Below are 21,620 nucleotides of genomic sequence, written 5' to 3'. Positions count from 1 at the left end.
AGAGAATGAAACGAGTATCATATGAGTAATAGCATGATTGGCACACTGTTTGGGACAGAACAAGAAACAGGTTCCTTGTGTATCTTCTAAGATTCAGAGTTGAGAAGATCCCTCAAACATTAAATGGCTCCCCTCACTTAGCTCATGTTTTTTTCCAATTTCCTTTCCTCTATTATCCAGTTATTTTGTTGAGGAGCTAATGTTCCCTGCAGTTAGAGGACCAAAATAAGAGAGATTGGTTTAGCAAATTCAACTGATTAATTTTTGTTCCTGGTACCATATATAACTGTTGAAAGTTCTGATCCAAATACTGATAATTATTGAACCATTTTCTAATCAAAGTGGAAGGAACTATGATCACCACTAATCAGGAGAGGGCTTCAAAAATTTAACAAGGGGTTCTCTGCCCGGTTGCTGGCTGGGCGTGGCCTAGTCACCACGGTGGGGGGCGTTTTTGTCCTCCCCGGGCTCCAGAGGCTTTTTTCGAGCCTCGGGGGGGGGTAAAAACTGCCTCCCCAGGCTCTTTGGAGGCTGGAAACGGACTTCCCGAACTTCCGGTAGGCCCATTTTTAACCCTCCCCGAGCCTCCACGCGCATCCTGCACTTACCTGCATCAAAACAGGCCATGTGGGGACTCCTGGGAGGGGCAGGGTGGGCAGGGTGGAGTGGAACCAGCCAGGAGTGGGATTTGGGAGTTCTCTGAACCACACAGAATCTTAGCTAGAGGTTCTCCTCAACCCCTGTGAACCCCCAGCAGCTCACCCCTGCCACTAATGTCTCATGCTTCTGCTTCATCTTCAGTTGCTTTAAAGAAAGATTGTCCAGGATTACAAATATTCTACTAGAACCAAGGAAGTATCCTATTAGTAAACATTTATTGAATTTTACACTTCAGTGAAGTCTTTTACAGCTAGGTGCTAAAAAAGTCTGTGCAGAATTCTAGTAGAATAGAAACATCCTGTACTTTTTAGAAACAACATACTGTTCAGAGAGCTAGTTAGTATTTTTTTTTTTTGTTAAATCAAGAAGTTGAAATACTGAGAATTAGAAAAGGATGTTCAAACTGAATAATTTATTATCTTAAATGTCTATCTATACAACCCTATCTCTGTGTATTTATATTTGTCTTGGACAAATTGCTGATCTCGACAGTGAAAAATGACATAATTTTTCAGACCTTTCTGAGAGGAATGGATTATATACGGTACTTATAGATGGTACTTTTGTGGCTGGCAAAGGTTAACTACTTACCTTCAGGAAAGGAGGAAAACAAGAATAAATCTGCACATGGTTTGTGAACATCTTTGACTTGATTCATGCATATTATATATATACATATATATGTATGTAACTAGGATAAATATTCAGCTGTGCTGAAAATTTAGCTTTTGGCACTGAGCCATAGTGGCGCGGTGGTTAGAATGCAGTATTGCAGGCTCATTCTACCGACTGCCAGCAGTTTGATTCTGACCCGCTAAAAGCTGACTCAGCCTTACATCCTTCCAAGGTCAGTAAAATTGTTGAGGGAAACTGCTTAGAGAGAGCGGTAAAGCACTATAAAGCAGTATATAAGTCTAAGTGCTATTGATATTTTCTAATGTAAAATTTTACTTCTCCAAATTTCAGCCATTTTACTGAGGTTATCCTGTTAAGGAAACAGACTGGATGTTCTCCATCTTTCCTCACTGAATATTATAAACCTTAATTATTTTCTTGATTGGCTTTTTTTTTTAAAAAAATCTCCTTTATCCTTTCACTTTTAAGCAGCTGAAGGGAGAAAATGTTATGGTGACAGGCAGACTTTCTTCCACCCAAACAAATTCAATATAGAAATATTGAATTTTTTTTGTGATGGGGGAACTTCAAGTCCCAATTGCGATTCAGCCAGTTCTAGATCCTGAACTGAATTTAACTTTTAATGGTTGCCAACCTTCTTGGCAGAAAGTGATAATACAAAAATCTTCAGTGCCAGATTAATTACATCTAGGTTACTGAAGCTGGCCAAACCATGACTTTGAGGACTGCTGAAATGACAGACCATTAATGGAAAGCAAATTTTTTCCTTATGTTGAGAAAGAAAAAGGAGAATCCAGAGAAAAATCTACTAGTCTAACACCAATGCTTGAGAAAGTTCTAGAGAAGAACATAAAGAGATTGATCTTTAAACTCCTTAAAATGAGGTAATATAGCCAGTTGATTAAAGTATTAGTCGAGAAACTGAGAGATCATGAATACTAGTCCCACTTGGGAAGAAACGTAATTTGCTGAGCTTGGGCTAGTCACTTTCTTTTGGTCCTAAGAAAAAGGCAATGCCAAATCACGTCTGAAAAAAAAAAAAAAACTTGCCAAGAAAACTGCAGGGATTTCTCCAAGCAGCCTCCTACGATCAGACATGAATGAACAGAGGGAAAAAGACATCATAACTAGACATTAACCTTATATCATGTTCTGACTAGCCAGCCTTTTTAGTGGATGTGGGGAATAATATAGCTTGATTTTAGAAAAGCATTTTACAAAGTATTCCATGACATTTTTGGTGAGTAAGCCATGTAAGGATGGCCTGGAGAATCTGGCAATTAAGCAGACCTAGCTGACTTGGGAGGTGTTTATCAATTAATTAAATATATAAGCCACCCATCTCACCAATAATGTGCTTCTAGTATTGACTGGGTATCAGCGATATCGGACCTGGACTTTCTGCTCCAACATTTCCATTAATGACTTGGATAAACAGATAAAGATGTGTAAAACTTGTTAAAGTTGAAACATTGTGTGTTCAAAATGCCACCTTCCAAATTTGAAGCTGATTGTTCTGACTTTGATTGAAGTGTTTTGAGCTCGAACTCCTGGGGGCCCTAGTGAGCAGGGATGTTAGGCAAAGCGAGAGTGGGGGGGAACCCCAGGATTTTTCAAATGATAAACTTTTGATTTGGAGAAGGATTGTTTTCTCTCCCAAATATGTTAGAGCTTTTACAATCCATTACTTCATCAAAATAGCAAGGAACTGTAACACTCTGTGGTCAGAGATAGTTCTGGGGAAGGGAGTTTCAGAAAAAAGAGTTTAAGCACCATAAAGCTGACCTGGGTTTAACCATCATAAAGCTGAGCTCTTTGTAGGAACTGAAAAAGACAGTCAGAAGTTGTGGTATGAAGACCAGTAACCCAGAAAACTGATTGGGATTATTCCTCTTCCTCCAACCCATAGATTTAGAGGCTACTTATTTTACAGACATCTTAGTTGGTGTCACAACTAATAAAGGTAAAGATTTCTCTGTCAGTTGTGTCCAGTTCTAGGGCTCAGTGCTCATCTCTGTTTCTCAGCCGTGGGAGCCAGGATTGTCTGAAGACAATTTCGGTAGTCATGTGGCCAGCATGGCTATATATCAAAGGTGCACTGAACACTGTTACCTTCCTACTGAAGTGGCACCTATTAATCTACTTGCATTTGCATGCTTTCAAACTGCAGGAGCTGGAGCAAGTAACAGGAGGAGCTCACCTTGTTATGTGGCACTTGGGTTTCAAACCCCGGCTATCAGCTCTCCACCTGACAAGCTCCATGTCTTTAACTGCTGAGCCTTTTCACCCCATTCACAACCAATACAGAAATTTAAAAATTGCAAAATCCAATATCCCCCTCTATCTTCAGTCAACCTCATACTGAATACAATTATTGCACAGCAATTGCACACTTGTTACTAGACCCGTGGATTGAGTCAGAATCTCCATTTCTTGAAACAGATTATTGCAGTTTCTCAAACACATACACACACATACACAGTTATGTGTTTTCTGTACTACAGATGAGTGCTTCGGGAGAACCGATGGTGCCACGATGCGGAAGAGATGCGTGGCCTTCGTTCCCCAAGTCCATTTAGAAAGATGCCAGTCATTGTATCTGTAGAAGAGGAGAAGATCACCGAATACAACTCTCCAAAGGCAAGTGAGATGAATAAAGATCAAATGCAATCCTGATTTCCTGAATTATTCCTGCTTTTCTTTGGTCATGAGGTCATGCTGCTCTAGCTTTAATGGTGGGTTCACACAATGAACACACGGGGGAATCCCAGGTGTCTTCTCCTGGCTTTGAAAAATCCACCTTATCCCAGGAGAGCCACTGTTTTCTTTCGTTGTGTCATGTTACTACTTAGAGCCTGAGAAAGAGGGAAAAGGTTGGGTGAGAAGGGCTTGGTTCTGAAGATGAAGAATAAATAAAAGGAACAGCAGCAACAAAGATAGGAACAACTTATTTTGATAGCCTTTCTTCTCTTCCCATCGGCTGCCCTTTTAGTTGTTTGGGATTTGTTTACTGAAAAACAAGAGTTTCTGTGCTATTAAATGAATACCCTCTCTGCACTGCAGCACCATTGCTGTTGTTTGATCATACAATGCTGAGGAAACTTACTGCGCAGAGCACATGGACTTGCCTTCAGGAGAAACTCTCCTCTTTAATTTAATTCTTTACTCTTGCATACACAGACACAATATGCCAGAAGCTTGCCTGTGTTTCAGACAGGATTTGAAGTGCCAAGGCAAAGCCCTGGCAGCCAGTGATAACAAGCCAAGTTCTTTTGTTGGTCCAGTTTGGTGGTTTGTCTGATTTAAAAAGCTTGCGTTATCACACACAAACCAATGTTCTTGGTCTGTCTTCTGCCTTGTTGCCTTTCATCGGCCATAACTTATTGATGGTGCATTAGAGAAACCTGCAAGTTACTCAAATGTAATCAAAGGTCTTTTTAAGAGCTAGGAGCAGAAAGTCCATTTCAATGACAATCTAACCTCCCCTCCGCCCCTTCATTATTATTTTTTTTTGTGACAGCAAAAAAGCTTAGGAATTATATTTTAATTTGATGGTTTTATTGACTTGGAAAAAGTCATGCGTTTGGGCATTTCAAAAGTGGATCAGATTTTGGATGCCCTTCCACCCTCTGTGTTAGGAGCCTCTGACAATTTCCTCTTCTTAAATACATGGCTGGATGTAGGCACAAAAAATAATGTTAGGTTCTTTGGAGAGGTAATTATTGTGAGGAAATTATTTTTAATGTGGATTTTCAATCTCTGACAGCTCCATATGTTTGTTTCACCAAGATAAAAATTAATAATGCCTGCTTTGTGTCTAAAAGTCCTATTTCACCTCAGTATCTCTGCCATGTATATTTATTTTCCAGTTCTTAAGGTGCCTAATTCGAAATGGTGAAACAACACAGATGAGTTATTTCATATTCTTTCCCATCTGTAATCCGGTGATCATCTGGAATATCAGATGAGGCTCCATTGTATTGTAATGTGCACACAAATACGGGTGCCTGAACATAGTTTGAGAGCTGTAGATTTTGTCTGTTGTACAATCCCTATCGCTGTAATGGCCATCCATCCAGGATAAAGAGACAAGGCAGAAAGAAATCAAAGTCACTGAGGTATTTTTTTTTTAAAAAAAAAGATGATTAAAGTTCCCACATCCTAACATTGTTGCCACCAGTTAGTGATTAACAACATTTTTCTTCTTGAGTTAAAATGCAGTCCACCCATTTCTGAAGTGTCATAAAACAATGGCAGCATAACCCAAGCCCTGTCTCAATTGTGTCACTGCTGAATGGGATTCTCCTGATCTACATTTGTGCCATCCAGGGGTGAAATGTAAGATTTGTTACTACCGATTCTGTGGGCGTGGCTTGGTGGGGGGTGACTGGGTGGGCGTGGCCAACTTTTTTTTTTTTTTTTTTTTTTACTTTTCAAAGCATTTTTTCTAATGCTTTGAAAAGCCTCTGCCGATCAGGCAACTCATCTGGGATTGTCAGAGAGGCTTTTTAAAAAATGCTTTGAAAAGCTTCTCTGCCGATCAGGCAACTCAGCTGGGATCGTCAGAGACTTTTCAAACCATTTTTTTTACCACCTCTTTGGCCAAGAGGTTTCAGAAAAAAATGCTTTGAAAAGCCTCTGACGATCCCAGCTGAGCTGCACGATCATCAGAGGCTTTTTTTTTTTTTACTTTTAAAAGCATTTTTTCATCCGAAGAGGTTGTAGAAAAAATGCTTTTAAAAGTAAAAAAAAAAAAAAGCCTCTGATGATCATGTGGCTCAGCTGGGCATGGTGGGGGGGGGGGGCGCAGGGATTTTTGTTACTGGTTCTCAGAACCACCCGCCGCCATCGCTACCGGATCGGTGATCCAGTCCGAACCGGGAGCATTTCACCCCTGGTGCCATCTGTTATCATTTAAGTGATTAATCAGTGGTTCACAGTGGTCCTGTGGTCCTGTGAATTATGTGTGAGATTCCCCATTTCCCTACCTTCTTCCCTGTCCTTTTAGGACCCTTAGGATATGGTCATGGCGAGCCACTATGACCAAACTGTACTCAGCAGCGGAGCTTCTTGGTCTGCGAGACTCCCCCCTCTCGCAGGCTTGGCCCTCCACTCTATCGAGGGCCTACCTCGATGACGGGCTTTGGAACCCCGAGAGGTGGCATGTCGCAAAGAGGGGGTTGCGGGGTTTTTTAAAATTGTCTATGTCTAACCTTTTAAGGGGGTTGGGGAGGGGGGGAGGGGGGGTGGTATTGGAATTAGGGGCGTGGGTTTGGGGGATAACCCACCAAGGGGAGGGTCGGGCCCGGCCACGACGCGCGGCGGGGCGGGTGGGGGACCCGGGGGCAATGGAGGGGGTCGAGCTTGTTCGGACTGTGTTTTTACCATCAGTACTGTGAGTGGGAGGGGTAGATATGGCGGGAGCAGGGGGCCATATCATGTTAAGGGAGCACGCACCCGCTGTCTCCAAGCGGTAGGGTGCTCCGGCCCCCAAGGCTCCACCCGTTTGCCAGGTTGCACAGATCCTCACGGCCCGGGCCTTCGTCTGATGTTGTGCAACGCCAGGTCCGTAGTAAATAAAGCCCCCCTCATCTGTGATCTTGTTCAGGAGGGGGGAGCGGACCTGGCGGGTATTACGGAGACCTGGTTGGGCCCGGAGGGAGGGGTCCCTCTGGTAGAAATGTGCCCACCAGGCTTCCGCGCATTCCATCAGCCGAGGTCACAAGGGAGGGGCGGGGGAGTAGCGGTTATTATTAGAGAAGGCCTTAGGCCCAGGGAGACCACTGTACCTCAGACAGCTGGTTGTGAGTCCCTCCTTGTGAAGTGGGGCCATGGGGTTCAGATGGGCTTGCTGATCACGTACCTGGCTCCCTGCTGCGTGGCAGCAACCCTGCCTGAGCTACTCAACGTTATTGCTGCGGTGGCGGTTGATACCCCCAGACTTATGGTCATGGGGGATTTCAACCTGCCGTCCGTGGGCGAGACGTCTGAGGTGGCTCGGGAGTTCATGGCTTCCATGACGGCCATGGATCTGACCCAACTAATTCATGGCCCTACGCACACTGGGGGAAACACACTGGACTTGCTTTTTGTCTCTGGACAGTGGTTGAGTGATCTTGAGATAGGGGATGTAGTCATCGAGCCCTTGTCATGGTCGGATCACTCTCTCCTTCGCCTTGACCTTCGTACCGCGGCACCCCGCTGCAGGGAGGCGGAACCGATAAGATGGTACCGCCCCAGGCGCCTGATGGAACCCGATAGGTTCCAGACGGAGCTTGGGCCAATTCCTGAGGTTCTGGCTCACGCCTCGACTGGAGACCTAGTGGCCGCCTGGGATAGGGCGGCCGCTGGGGCCCTGGATCGAGTCGTGCCTTTGCGGCCTCTGACCCGGCGCGGATCTCGCCTTGCTCCTTGGTTTACCGAGGAGCTGAGGGAGATGAAGCGCCGGAAAAGACGCCTAGAGAGTAGTTGGAGAGCTAGTCTTTCTGAATCGGACCGGACACTGGTTAGATCCCATATTAGGACTTACCTAGTGGCGATAAAAGCAGCAAAATGTACGCATTTTGCTGCTCTTATTGCGTCATCAGATAATCGCCCGGCCGCCCTGTTTAGGGTGACCCGCTCCCTGCTCCACCAGGAAGCGCGGGAGGACCCCTTGGAGGGAAGAGCCGAGGACTTTGTTCAGTATCTGTATGACAAAATCACTCAGATTCGGGAAGGTCTGGACTCTGACTGGGTAGATCCAGCGGGAGTGACGGAGGCAGGTCTTGAGACTGTTATCTGGGATGAGTTTGATCCTGTGACCCCAGATGACGTGGACAGGATTCTGGGTAGATTGAACGCGACCACATGTTTGTTGGACCCGTGTCCCTCCTGGTTAGTGCTGGCTTCCCGGGAGGTGACGCGAGGCTGGCTCCAGGGGATTATAAATGCTTCATTGGGTGAGGGTGTCTTCCCCGCCGCCCTTAAGGAGGCGGTGGTGAGGCCCCTCCTCAAGAAGCCTTCCCTGGACCCGGCAATATTGGCTAATTATCGTCCAGTCTCCAACCTTCATTTTGTGGCGAAGGTTGTTGAGAGTGTGGTTGCGGGACAGCTTCCCCAGTACCTGGATGAAGCGTCGTATCTGGATCCGTTCCAGTCGGGTTTCAGGCCTGGATACAGCACTGAAACGGCATTGGTCGCGTTGGTTGATGATCTCTGGAGGGCTCGGGACAGGGGCTGTTCCTCTGTCCTGGTCCTGTTAGATCTCTCAGCGGCTTTTGATACCATCGACCATGGTATCATGCTGCACCGGTTGGAAGAGTTGGGGGTGGGAGGCACCGTACTAAGGTGGTTCTCCTCCTTTCTCTCCGACCGGTCGTAGTCTGTGTTGACAGGGGGGCAGAGGTCGACCCCGAGGCCCCTCATATGTGGGGTGCCGCAGGGATCGGTCCTCTCGCCCCTTTTGTTCAACATTTATGTAAAGCCGCTGGGCGAGATCATCCGTGGTTTTGGGGTGGAGTACCATCAGTACGCTGACGACACCCAGCTGTACATCTCCACCCCGGATCACCCCAACGATGCCCTTGAAGTGATGTCCCAGTGCCTGGAGGCCGTACGGATCTGGATGGGGAGGAACAGGCTCAGGCTCAACCCATCCAAGACTGAGTGGCTGTGGTTTCCGACGTCCCGATATAGTCAGCTAATGCCATCGCTGACTATTGGGGGCGAATCACTGGCCCCCACGGATAGGGCTCGCAACTTGGGTGTCCTCCTGGATTCACGGCTGTCGTTAGAAGAGCATGTGACGGCCGTGTCCGGGAGGATTTTTCATCAGGTTCGCCTGATCCGCCAGTTGCGTCCCTATCTAGATCGGGACTCCCTACACACAGTCACTCATGCCCTCGTTACTTCTCGTCTGGATTACTGCAACGCTCTCTACATGGGGCTCCCCTTGAGGTGCACTCGGAGGCTCCAACTGGCGCAGAGTGCGGCCGCGCGGGTGGTGATGGGAGCGGCATGGAGTTCCCATGTGACACCTCTCCTGCGCGAGCTGCACTGGCTCCCGGTGGTCTTCCGAGTGCGCTTCAAGGTTCTGGTTATCACCTTTAAAGCGCTCCATGGCTTAGGACCTGGTTATTTACGGGACCGCCTGCTACCACCAATAGCCTCCCACCGGCCAGTACGCTCCCATAGAGAGGGGCTCCTCCGGGTGCCGTCGGCCAAACAATGTCGGCTGTCGGCCCCTAGGGGGAGAGCCTTCTCTGTGGGGGCACCTACGATTTGGAACGAGCTCCCCCCGGAGATACGTAGGATCCCGGATCTGCGCACCTTCCGCCGCGCGCTTAAGACTTTTCTATTTTATCAAGCTGGCCTGGCCTAAATCTTCCCCCTTTTTAAATGTGGAAATTTTAAATTTTTAAATTTTAAATTCGTCTTTTTATAGGGGTATGGGTAAGGCATTTTAAATTGGGGAGCCATTTTAGATTTAATTCTGTTTTAAACGTATTTTAATAGTTTATATTGTATGTTTTTAACTTTGGCTGTGCACCGCCCCGAGTCCTTCGGGAGAGGGAGCGGTATAAAAATCTAATAAATAAATAAATAAATAAATAAATAAATTAATTAATGATGTCTGGATTTGTTGCCCTTTCTCTTCACCCATGACCAACTAGTAAGGAAAATATCCACTAGTCCGGGGTGTCAAACTGGCGGCCTGTGAGCCGGATGCGACACAGGTAATGCCCACCCCAAGGGGAAAAACATCACGATACATTGCAACATGATGCCATGAGTTTGATACCTGTGCACTAATCCAAGCACTGAAACAGGAACTGAGTGGAGTCACCTTTGGGAATCTGACTGTACACACCTAATTTATGTTTTTTCTTGCTAGATTGTATCCCACTTTTTCTTCCTGAGCTCCAGACAATGTTTTCTTGACTCTTATTTTAATTCTCAATAACCTCTAGAATTAGCTGAGGTTTGAGAGAAGAGTTATGTGGCTAAGGGTAGACAACAACCTAGATCCCTCTTGTCCTGATCCAGCAGCTAAATTACTACACAAATCTGATTTGAGGTTGGCTGCCCCACCTCTCATATTCAGTTCAGGCATCTCTCAAATTAAAAAAAAAAACACAGTGAAATACAGGTAGTCCTTCACTTACAACAGCTCATTTAGTGATTGTTCAAAGTTACAACGGCACTGAAAAAAAGTGAGTCATGGCCGTTTTTCACACTTATGACCATTGCAGAATCCCCATGGTCACATGATCAAAATTTAGATGCTTGGCAGCTGGTTCACATTTATGACGGTTGCAGAGTCCCAGGGTTATGTGATTACCTTTCCCAACTTTCTGACAAGCAAAGTCAACAGGGAAGCTGGATTTACTTAACAACCATGTTATTAACTTAACAATTGCAATGAATCACTCAAAAAAGGTTGTAAAATGGGGCAAAACTCCCTTAACAAATGTTTTGCTTAGCAACATAAATTTTGGCCTCAATTGTGGTCGTAAGTCAAGGACTACTTGTACTGTAAAACATTTGGAAAGAAATTAGCCCAGAGAGGAAGGACACCAGTCTTGTCCTGATTGTGGTAGCAACTAGATCTTGTAAAATATTATAAAATATTATAACTGAAAGTAACTAGCTGTTGGCGATCTGATCTCTAACTTTATGGAGAGGGAGGAGGAAGTGTTTGAAATTGGTCAGTAAGAAAAGACACCTGGTTCCATATCCCTCAATATGTTTTGTACGCTGAAATGAGGAAAATTGGCTGCTGCATCTAACTCTGACGATACATTTCAGAAAACGTACAATGGAATACAGGTAGTCCTCATTAAGTGGCAGCTTCAGACAGCGCTCATTTTCAATTACGATAGTGATCAAAAAGTAACTTTGTGACCAATGACACATTTAAAACCTTTGTGGTGTCTCCTCTAAACCACGTGTTTGAAATTGTTGTCAGTTAGCATGCTTATCCTGTGCCTGACCCATTTTTATCCTTCCCCTTATAAGAGATCCTTTCTTGAGCTGTTTTTTTTTCCTCGGCAGCTCTTCCCTAAAAAGTGCTAATCCAAGCTCAACTCTGTGACCTTAATTCTTCCCCTAGAACTCTTTGCTGGCTCCTGCTGCTGCCTGACACTGACAAGACCCTAATCAGTTTCACATTAAAGGCTTCAGTATTCTTCCCAAGTAGCTGGAAGCCATGAATGAGCTAGGCAAACTGCAGGTCCTAGCACAGCCTTTTGATGTCTATTCCCCATTGTGTTCTTGCTTACTCTCTTGTAATCCCTTCCTCTGCAATGAATATAACTACAGACATGAATTCCCTTGTTGATAATTGTCCCAACAGTGGGGTGAGCATTCCTAAGAGTGGAGTAGTAGGGAAAAAGCACTATATGATTTGTTCTTATATCTGAGTCAAGTTTTGGAAATCTTCCCCAGTATTTGGGTTCATCCATGGCCATTGGGGTTGTGTCCTTCTGATGCTGTAAAGCAGCGGTCTCAAACTTACCTCATCACATTGTTGTCACATGACGTATCTCAACTTTCCCCCCCTTCACTAAACTGGGAGTGGGCGTGGCCAGCATGTGATGAATCTGGCCCCCGGGCCATGAGTTTGACACCCCTGCTGTAAAGCAAAGGAAAGCTGAAGTAAAATCCTAGGTACGCTAGCAATCCTGTGATTTTTCACTTTGTGTTCACTTAGTGACAAAGTTGCCAGTCCTTGTTAACTGAGGACTACTTGCAGTGCACCCATGAACAACTGTAATGTTATGGAAAAGTTTAGTGATGTCCAGACATGATTCCGCTGTGTGAAAATGTAAGTGGGGAGATGGTTTCAATCACCTTGCCAGTATTATTTACATCTACTAGGTTGATTACTTAATCATCATTTGACCTTCCTCTAGCCCTTTTTTGAAGGTTCTCTGATATCAAAGGCACTGATGCTCCTGTACTTTAAAAAAAGAAGGAAAGAAAAGGAAAAAGAGGGGGTATTTAAAAGGCTGACACTGCAAGAACACTTTTGTGCTGTGGAAAATATTGGAGTCCAAGCATCTCTTAAGCAATTAGCAAAGGATATTGAATTGTTTTCTGAAATCGCCTCCTTTTTTTTTTTTGTTTTAATCTATCCAACAGCTTTAGTAGCGAATGTATTATTCAGTTCAGAACAGAAGTGGCTTCTCACAGCCAGTTTATTAAACTATTATTCATAGCTTGGAGCTTTATTCTTTGTTCAGTGCTTACCTTGCTTTTCTAGCAAACAGATCATGATTTTTTTTTTGGTTATGAGATTTGCATATATGAATATATATATATATATATAAGATTCAAAAATGTTCTTTCCCTTTCCCCCTGACCTACTCATTTTGATACAGGAGGACTATAGAAAAAAATAAAATAAAAGTATGTGCAGTATCACATTGCAAATTGGCTGGTTAGCTTCAGGTTATGAATTTATTGGTACATCTTGGGTTCGTCACAAAGTTGGACAACATGTCTGGGGGTTTCTTCATACGTCAGGTATAAGAAATGAATAGGGGTTTAGTTCAAATTTGATCCTTTTTGATGAAAGAAAGTACAAGAAGCATGAGCTAATTTAAAACATGGACTCTCTTAAGCCTCAGCCTCTTGGAAAACATTCTCTTGCAATGCATAGCTAGCTTCCTGGGCTTCAATACTTTAATACTACTGAATCACAACTAAGTTTATGAGGCCATCTTTCAGGACCTGCAATTTATCTATTGCTTGTATGCAGTGGTGGGATTCAAATAATTTAACAACCGGTTCTCTGCCTTAATGATTTATTCCAACAACCAGTTCACCAAACTGCTCAGAAAGTTAACAACCGGCTCTCCCAAAGTGGTGCGAACTGGCTGAATCCCACCACTGCTTGTATGGTTGTCTCATATTAGTTGATAAAGACAGGCTTTTTTGCTCAGTGCGGTTCAAGAGATAGAATAGAATAATAGAGTTGGAAGGGACCTTGGAGGTCTTCTAGTCCAACCCCCTGCCCAGGCAGGAAACCCTACATCATTTCAGAAAAATGGTTATCCAACATCTTCTTAAAAATTTCCAGTGTTGGAGCATTCACAACTTCTGCAGGCAAGTTTATTTATTGGTTTGATTTATATGCCGCCCCTTTCCGGAGACTCAGGGTGGCTTACAATGCATGAAGCAATAGCCTTCATACTTTTTGTATATACCTGCTTAGTAGGGCTTTGCCCCCCCCCAAGTGGTGTTCTTTTTTATACAAAGTCAGCTTATTGCTCCCACAAACTGGGTCCTCATTTTACTTACCTCGAAAGGATGGAAGGCAGAGTCAACCTTGAGCCTGGTGAGATTTGAACTTGCAGTAATTGCAGGCAGCTGGTGTTACTTAACAGTGCTTTAAGTTCTTCCACTTATTAATTGTTCTAACTGTCAGGAAATTTCTCCTTAGTTCTAAGTTGCTTCTCTCCTTGATTAGTTTCCATCCATTTCTTCTTGTTCTACCCTCAGGTGCTTTGAAGAATAATTTGACTCCCACTTTTTGTGGCAACCCCTGAGATATTGGAACACTGCTATCATGTATCCCCTAGTCCTTCTTTTCATTAAACTAGACATACCCAGTGGTGGGATTCAGCCAGTTCGCACCACTTCGGGAGAACCGGTTGTTAACTTTCTCAGCAGTTTGGTGAACTGGTTGTTGGAAGAAATCATTAGGGCAAAGAACCGGTTGTTGAATTATTTGAATCCCACCACTGGATATACCCAGTTCCTGCAACTGTTCTTCATATGTTTTAGCCTCCAGTCCCCTAATCATCTTTGTTCTATCATTTTTTTAAAAGATCTAAACATCTAAAGACAGCAGCTGGATTATTCTGTATACATATCCTAAATATTCACACATTCATATGGGTCGTAACTTTTGGCTGTATCGTTTGTAGATTTATAATATTTAAAGGAACACTGACATTTGTACATTTTATAAAGTACCATATTGCTTCAGCCTTTCGGGGAAAAATAAATTAGTCAGTGGTGGATCATATCATAATATCATTTTTCAATGTTTTTTTATATTTTTTATACATTTTCCTTAATATACATAAGTATTCAATAAACAGTGTATCGTCTGGATCATTTTTAATAGTAGTAGTAGTAATAATTATAATGATGATGATGATGATGATGATGATGATGATGATTGAGTTTCATGTTTAATGAATAAATCATCATCATCATCATCATCATCATCATCATCATCATCATCTTTACTTATATATAGTAATATTATCCCCACTTCTAATTTCTATTTTTATTATCTAACCATTGGTAAAACAAATCCCACGTTAAAAAATATTCTGTGTCTTTTTTATCCTTTATCTTTAAAGTTAACCTATCCATTTCCACACACTGTAATATTTTTTAAATTATATTTTCATCTGGAGGAGTTTCCTCATTTTTCCAAATTTGTGCAAATACTATTCTCGCGGCCATCAAAACGTTTAATATTAAATATACATTCCCTTTATTGTATTTTTCTGGCAAAATACCCAACAAAAATATTTCTGGCTTTAAATCTATAAGTTGCTTTGTCTTTTTTTCTAGCCATGTATGTATTTTCATCCATTTTTTTTTTTTTTTTTTTTTTTTTGCCTTTTAGCAAGTCTACCGCATATGATAATATAATCCTGGTATCTGGTTGCATTTCCAGCATTTGGCGGACATGTTTTTAGACATCTCTGCTAGCCTTGCCAATGGCCAATGCCATCTGTAAAACATTTTATACAGGTTTTCTTTGTATGTAGTTGCCATTGTCAATTTCTAGTTTCTATCCCAAAGTTTTTACCATTTATCTAAATCTATAGTATATCCAAAAAAAATTGCCCATGTTATCATTGTTTCTTTCCCTTATTTTTCTTCCAGTTTAAGGCTTAATAAATAACTATATATTTTCTTTATTAGCTTTTCATCCATGCCTAATAGTATCTGATAAAGTATTGTTGGCTCTTTATAGAAACCATATATCCTTTTTTTTTAAAATGTTTTGAACATGCTACATAATACTGTTCATAGAATAAGATAAATGTTGTTTTGCTAGACCACAATAAGTCATGGTTATAGCTTTTCCTGACCACATTTCAGTTGCTTAAAGAATCCCAGCACATACTGCTTTGTCTGTGATGGCCCAGGTGTTTGGAACAAAAAGTAAGATAAAATTGATTTGCTTTCCTCTATATCCACCTTTATAGAATTACCATTTAATTAACTTGGGCATTTCTGGGGTCTTCGTTTCCCAGGTTGCTGTTTTCAATTGCTGGGATATTTCTCCAAAGCAGAACAAAACAGAATTTCAATCATAGACCCAACTGGTCTATGGTAGTTTCAATACCCTTACAGGGTTATTTTAGGGTAGCTAACAGAACACCTCCTAACTAAGTATTTGCACAAAGTGCACAAAGTGTATTTTAGCAGTTTAGTTCACTGATATATTCAGGAAAGAAATAAGTTCTGTTCAGCAGGGGTGGGTTCTACTTACCTTTACTACCGGTTCGCAACGGGGCCGCTCGCTCGCTTGCTCTGCTCGTGCACACACGTGCACTTCTGCACATGCACAGAAGCTTCCTGATGACGTCGAGGTCGGTGGGCGGAGCCTCCCGACGGTTTTACTACCAGTTCTTGCAAACCAATCTGAACCGGGGGCAACACACCACTGCTGTTCAGGGAAATTATTATTGGAAAGTGTTGAATTTGCCATGGAACAGTGTCCCATTGAAGTGAGGTCAGCTCCATCTGTATTGATATTCTGGGAGTCCCTCAAGACCTGTCTATGTCATCAGGTTTGGGGGGGGGCTCAGAGTACCGGTGAGATCTTGAGATGACTCCCTCGCTAATCTAATCTCTTGTGTGGTTTATGCTTTTTAAACATGTTAATAATGACTGGGGTTTTTTTTTTTTTTTGACATTTTATATCTTTCTTGTATGTTATCCCGAGTCACTTCTTGTAAAATAGGTGGCCGTATGAATTTGATAAACTAATAATATCTGTCCTTTATCGTTTATTTATGTTTCTTCCTTCCTCTTTTATGGCCCTGTTTTAACTGGATCACGGTATTTTTATTTTTATTTTTTGACCTATCCTTGTAAGTAAATAAGAGGATATCAGCTTGCATGATGATGTTTCTGAGAATATTGGTGAATTCTGAGAGTGTAGATATCTTTCTGAGTCACAAGCAGACATTTGCCATTAAAAACAAAACAAAGCAGTTTTTGGTAATGGGAATAATTTACATGAGGGCTTTGCGTGATTATTTCCTAATGGGAACGCGATTGCTGCTTTCATTTTGTTGGGGAATAGTATTGTGTTTTGTTTTGTTTTTTTAAGAAAAACATGTCAGAATAATATTGTTGTGGATATTGATATTGCCCCATCTGAAGCATTAGTGTCGCTGGCTTCTCGTTGTGAAGGGCTGTTTTTATATAAGCACACACGAATATTATAAGCACAATGTGATCTGAAGCATTTATGAGTGGTTTATTGGCATTTGAAAAATTGTAGAATTGATCAAGGGTTCACAGAAGCAAAATGGAAGGAGCTTTGGAGATTATCCAGTCACTATCTAAATATGCTCGGGTGAATAGCACAATCCACCCATCAGTGTAAGAGACATTTTCTGCCTTCCACTTTACTACTTCACCAGCGGAAAGTCTGCGGGTCTTCTGTGCTAAAGGTTGTTTATCAGAATGGACATGAGAGAGCTCTTTGTGGAATGCTTGAAGGTATAATGAATTATTGAATAATTATTGAATGTGTAATTCACCTGTGGAACTCACTACTAAAAGATGAAGTGACGGTCATTAACTCTGGGGTTTTAAAAGGGATTCAGAAAATCAATGGCAGGGATTTCGACCGCAATTATAAGTTGCAGACAGAACATCCTAATTATGGGGATGAGCAAAAAAGTTTTGGAACGAAGGGAAAAACCTCTTCCTAATTTCTGAACTTACCCAGACACATATATACTGAATGCATGTATAACAATTAGAGGATATGATGAAGCATGACCAAAAACGTAGCAGTGGTAATAAAATCTAGGGAGGAAAAATAGAATAATGAATAAATGAGTGACATTTGTAGAAATTAAAATTATATCCATCAAATTTTAATATAGAACTAGCTCAATCCTTTTAACATATTATTAAATCTAGCGCTTCAAAGCCATCTAGCGCTTAATTTTCTCACTTTTGGTGTAATGTATTATTTCAACTCAATGATCTAATTTCTAAAAACTTGATTGGATATTTCCCATGACCTGAGATTTCATAAACGGTTACAGATCATCCTCAACTTACAGCAGTTCATTTAGTGACCAGGCAAAGTTACAATGGCATTGGACAAGTGATTTATGACCATTTTTCACACTTAATTGCCATTTTGGCATCCCCATGGTCACATGATCAAAATTCAGATGCTTGGCAACTGACTCTTATTCATGATGGTTCCAGTGTCCTGGGATCATGTGATCAATTTTTGTAACCTTCTTATAAGTAAAGTCAATGGGGAAGCCAGATTCACTTACCCACTCTGTTACTAACTTATCAATTAAAGTGATTCACTTAACAATGTACAATCTCTACTATAATTGAGACTGTCCATCTTGCTGCTGGACATCCTCTTTCTTGTGGCCAGAAAGGTCATAAAATGGGATGACATTCCCTTAACAAATGTTTCACTTAGCAACAGAAATTTTGGGCTCAATTGTGGTTGTAAGTTGAAGACTACATTGTAAGGGTTAGAAACTCACATATGCTATAGGCCAGTGATGGCTAAACTTTTCTGGACTGAATGCCCAAAGAGCAAGCCCAAACCCCCAAAATGCAATGTGTGCGCGGCTCCCGGGTATGCACCCCACCGCCATGCATGCATGCATGCCCCCTGCACATGTCCCGCCCTCCCCCATGCGTGTGAGTGTGTCCTCCCTCACATGCCCTACCCCCCACGCGTGCTGGCAGAGACCCGAAGACCAGCTGGCTGGTGGGAGGTGCGCGCGCATGCACGGTGGAGCTGAACTGGGGTGCCACCTCTGGCATGCGTGCCACAGGTTCGCCTTCACAGCTATAGGCTGATGCCATACACTAAATAAATAATTAATCATAGACTAAAAATGGGGATTCTAAAAACAACTGTATATTGAGATCCATTTGCTAGTATTTACTTTTTCTGTGCCTGAAAAGAGTTCCATCTGTTTATTGTTTTCTCTCTCATCTCCCCCCCCAAAAAAATGTGTAGACCCCTGCACACACCCTCGTAACTGCTTAGTAGATTATGATTTATCTTTCATTGCTGTCCTTGCAATGTGAGTGAATCAGAGCTCAATTCCTCCTCCCTCCTCTCTAAAATATACAAATAATTTGAGGAGCTCAACATGGGCGTGTGTGTGTGTGGGAGATCTACTCATCTAGACTGGAAGCAGAAGAAAAATGGGAGATCTGGAGAATGATCTCAGCTTCATTAAAAAGACTGCTGAAACAGGTTATTGCCTGTCACACACAGTTTTTATTTTGCAGAGTGATGGCTAGCAGAGCTTTTGGGCTCACAATAAAAGCAAACATCTCCGTCTTTCCTGCCTCCCCCACACTTTATTTATACCTTTCATTAAGAAACAAGATAAAAGTTGCTCAGGATTTGATAGATTACACTCCCACTCCCCATCTCCCCGTTGAAGGGTTATTCCACTTCTCAAAGTCTTGGTTGGACACAGAGTTTTCTGTGTTGAAGTTAAGCTCTGATTGTCGGTGTCTCCTACCATCCTCTCCTTCAATCTGGAATTCCATATTCTTAGGGATAATCTTGAAGATGAAACTCAAATATTTTGGCCACCTAATGAGAAGGAAGGACTCACTGGAGAAGAGCCTAATGCTGGGAAAGACTGAGGGCAAAAGAAGAAGGGGACGGCAGAGAATGAGGTGGCTGGATGGAATCACTGAAGCAGTAGGCGTGAGCTTAAATGGACTCCAGAGGATGGTAGAGGACAGGAAGGCCTGGAGGAATGTAGTCCATGGCGTCGTGATGGGTCAGACACGACTTCACAACTAACAACAACAACAAGGGTACCATAATGCAAGCCAGTTTGGAGTGTGGTTGAAAAGAGATCGATGGAAGCTGAGTTAAAAGTGAATGAGGTCAATTTCAACCATTCCATTTTTCTAATGTCCCTTTTTCTGACTCTTCTTGCTTTTTCTCTCAATCTCTTTCTCTCTAAGTGCTAATGGCAGATATCACTTTAAGGGGTTTTCTTAAAGGGAGCATCTTAAATTCAACGTAAATTCTGTTTATATCTAGGTCTGAAAATTGCCTCCCTTGCTCTAGGCAAGTTTGGTTAATAGGGGAAAAACTGAAAGTAGAACTAATCAGAGAGTGATCCAAGTAACCTATCCAGGTGGTTAACAGAGGGCAGCATATGCAAACGGTGTAATTACAGTGAGATCATTTTAGCTATCTCCATAGAAATAATTTCTAAATGCTTATATAGGCATATAGGATGGGATGGGATGGGATGGGATGGGATGGGATGGGATGGGATGGGATGGGATGGGATGGGATGGGATGGGATGGGATAGGATAGGATAGGATAGGATAGGATAGGATAGGACAGGACAGGACAGGACAGGACAGGACAGGACAGGACAGGACAGGACAGGACAGGACACCTCGTCCATTTTTTTAATAGCCAAGATCTCATGATGGTTAGGTGTCAACTAGCTGTGTGAATTCAACCCTATAAGAGAAACAATGAAAAGTGTTTTTTGTTTTTACTTTTGAGTAATCTTTGGTTCCTGGAATGTATTATATATTAGCTGTTAATAAATATTGCATTTTTCCAGCCTTAAGTTTCAAGTCCTTTGGCCTTCTGTCCTTTAGTCTCTATTGCAGTTGGATTCCTATGTCCCTTTCTTGTACCATAGGTTTTCCCCATGCACATGGCAGATGCATGTGTCATTGATTATGTGCCATCAAGTTGTTTTCAATTCTTAATGACTACATAAATAGGTTTTCTCCATGGTGATGATTTTCTTCTTGATCTGATGTCTTCTGATGATGCCTCCATCACCATTGTGCCCCAGTGATGCAGTGGTTAGAATGCAGTACTGCAGGATACTTCTGCTGCCTGCAATTTGGCAGATTGAATCTTACCAGACTCAAGGTTGACTCAGCCTTCCATCCTTTCGAGGTGGGTAAAATGAGGACCCAGATTGTTGGACGCAATATGCTAACTCTGTAAACCACTTATAGAGGGATGTAAAAGTACTGTGAAGCAGTATATAAATCTACGTGCTATTGCCATTGCTATTGTAACTGAATCTGTCCATCTTGCTGTTGGTTTCCCTCTTCTTCTCTTTCATGTTGCATGTATCATGTCCACATTTAAGGTCATAGAAGTATTCTAAAATTGCAAAAAAAATAAAATAAATAAATATGGAAGGAACAACCTGGAATTGGATAGGATAGAGCTTAACATGTGAATTATTACTCTGAACCATTCTTAAGACATCTGCTATATACATATCACATAAATATACAGAGAGATTCTCATATAGCACTATTTACCATTCTTAAGACACCTGGTATATACATACAATATAAACATACGGAGAGATTCTCACATGGCACTAAGTCAATTTTGTTTATTTCTTCTTTCACTTTGTCCCAAAAGTCCATCTACGATGACATTTTCATTTATCAAAACAAAGCAGCCTTTCTATATTGTTGATTTTCTTCAGGTTGTAAACCAAGAAACATTACCATTTCTTTTTCAATCTGTCTTCCTGGCATTTTGCTATCTTCCCAGAAGGTACCTAATTCATTTACAATGGGATGAGTTTCTGTGTATTTTGTCTCTGGAAACGATCCTCCAGCTTCAATATCAGGTGAGACAGAACTGGGAGAATTCAACATTATCAAGATTTATCAAGTGAACAAAACAGAATTTGTTTTTGTAGTTCCCATCTCTAGGCTCTAAAACTCAACCCCAAATATAGTCATGATAGGATAGGATAGGATAGCTTTATTGGTTAAGTGTGATTGAAAACATAAGGAATTTGTCTTCAGTGGATAAGCTCTCAGTGTATATAAAAGCTATAAGTGATAAAACATAAGTAATAAATTATAAGTGATAAAAAAGGGATAAAATGATGTGATAAAAGAAGGCAGATGTAACCAGAGACTGATCTGACTTTATGTAAATTGATTTTGTTCATGTGTTGTCTTCTTCTTTGCCAAATGTCCTTATTTTTAATAATAGCTAATATAGTGAAAAGGTGAGAAGGAGAAAGATTGCAATAAGCAAATACATGTC

The 21,620-nt window shown here is 42.0% G+C and overlaps 1 protein-coding gene across 7 annotated transcripts in view; it reads left to right on the top strand.

Annotated features, from left to right (window-relative positions):
* CHRM2 (cholinergic receptor muscarinic 2) overlaps positions 1-21,620 on the top strand; it is a 193,299-nt gene that overhangs the window by 41,180 nt on the left and 130,499 nt on the right. For 6 of the 7 annotated variants that reach the window (XM_070947580.1, XM_070947582.1, XM_070947583.1 and 3 more), the window contains one exon: positions 3,801-3,936. The exons of the other annotated variant lie outside the window; for it this stretch is intronic. The gene's annotated coding sequence lies outside the window, so the exon portion shown is untranslated. The remainder of the gene's footprint in view (positions 1-3,800; positions 3,937-21,620) is intronic. 7 annotated transcript variants of the gene reach the window in all.

Source organism: Pituophis catenifer, unplaced genomic scaffold (genome assembly GCF_029215685.1).
Source record: "Pituophis catenifer annectens isolate HBS135680 unplaced genomic scaffold, rPitCat1.0.hap2 SCAF_7, whole genome shotgun sequence".
NCBI classification, from domain to species: domain Eukaryota; kingdom Metazoa; phylum Chordata; class Lepidosauria; order Squamata; family Colubridae; genus Pituophis; species Pituophis catenifer.
This window is presented reverse-complemented; position numbering and strand designations above follow the sequence as displayed.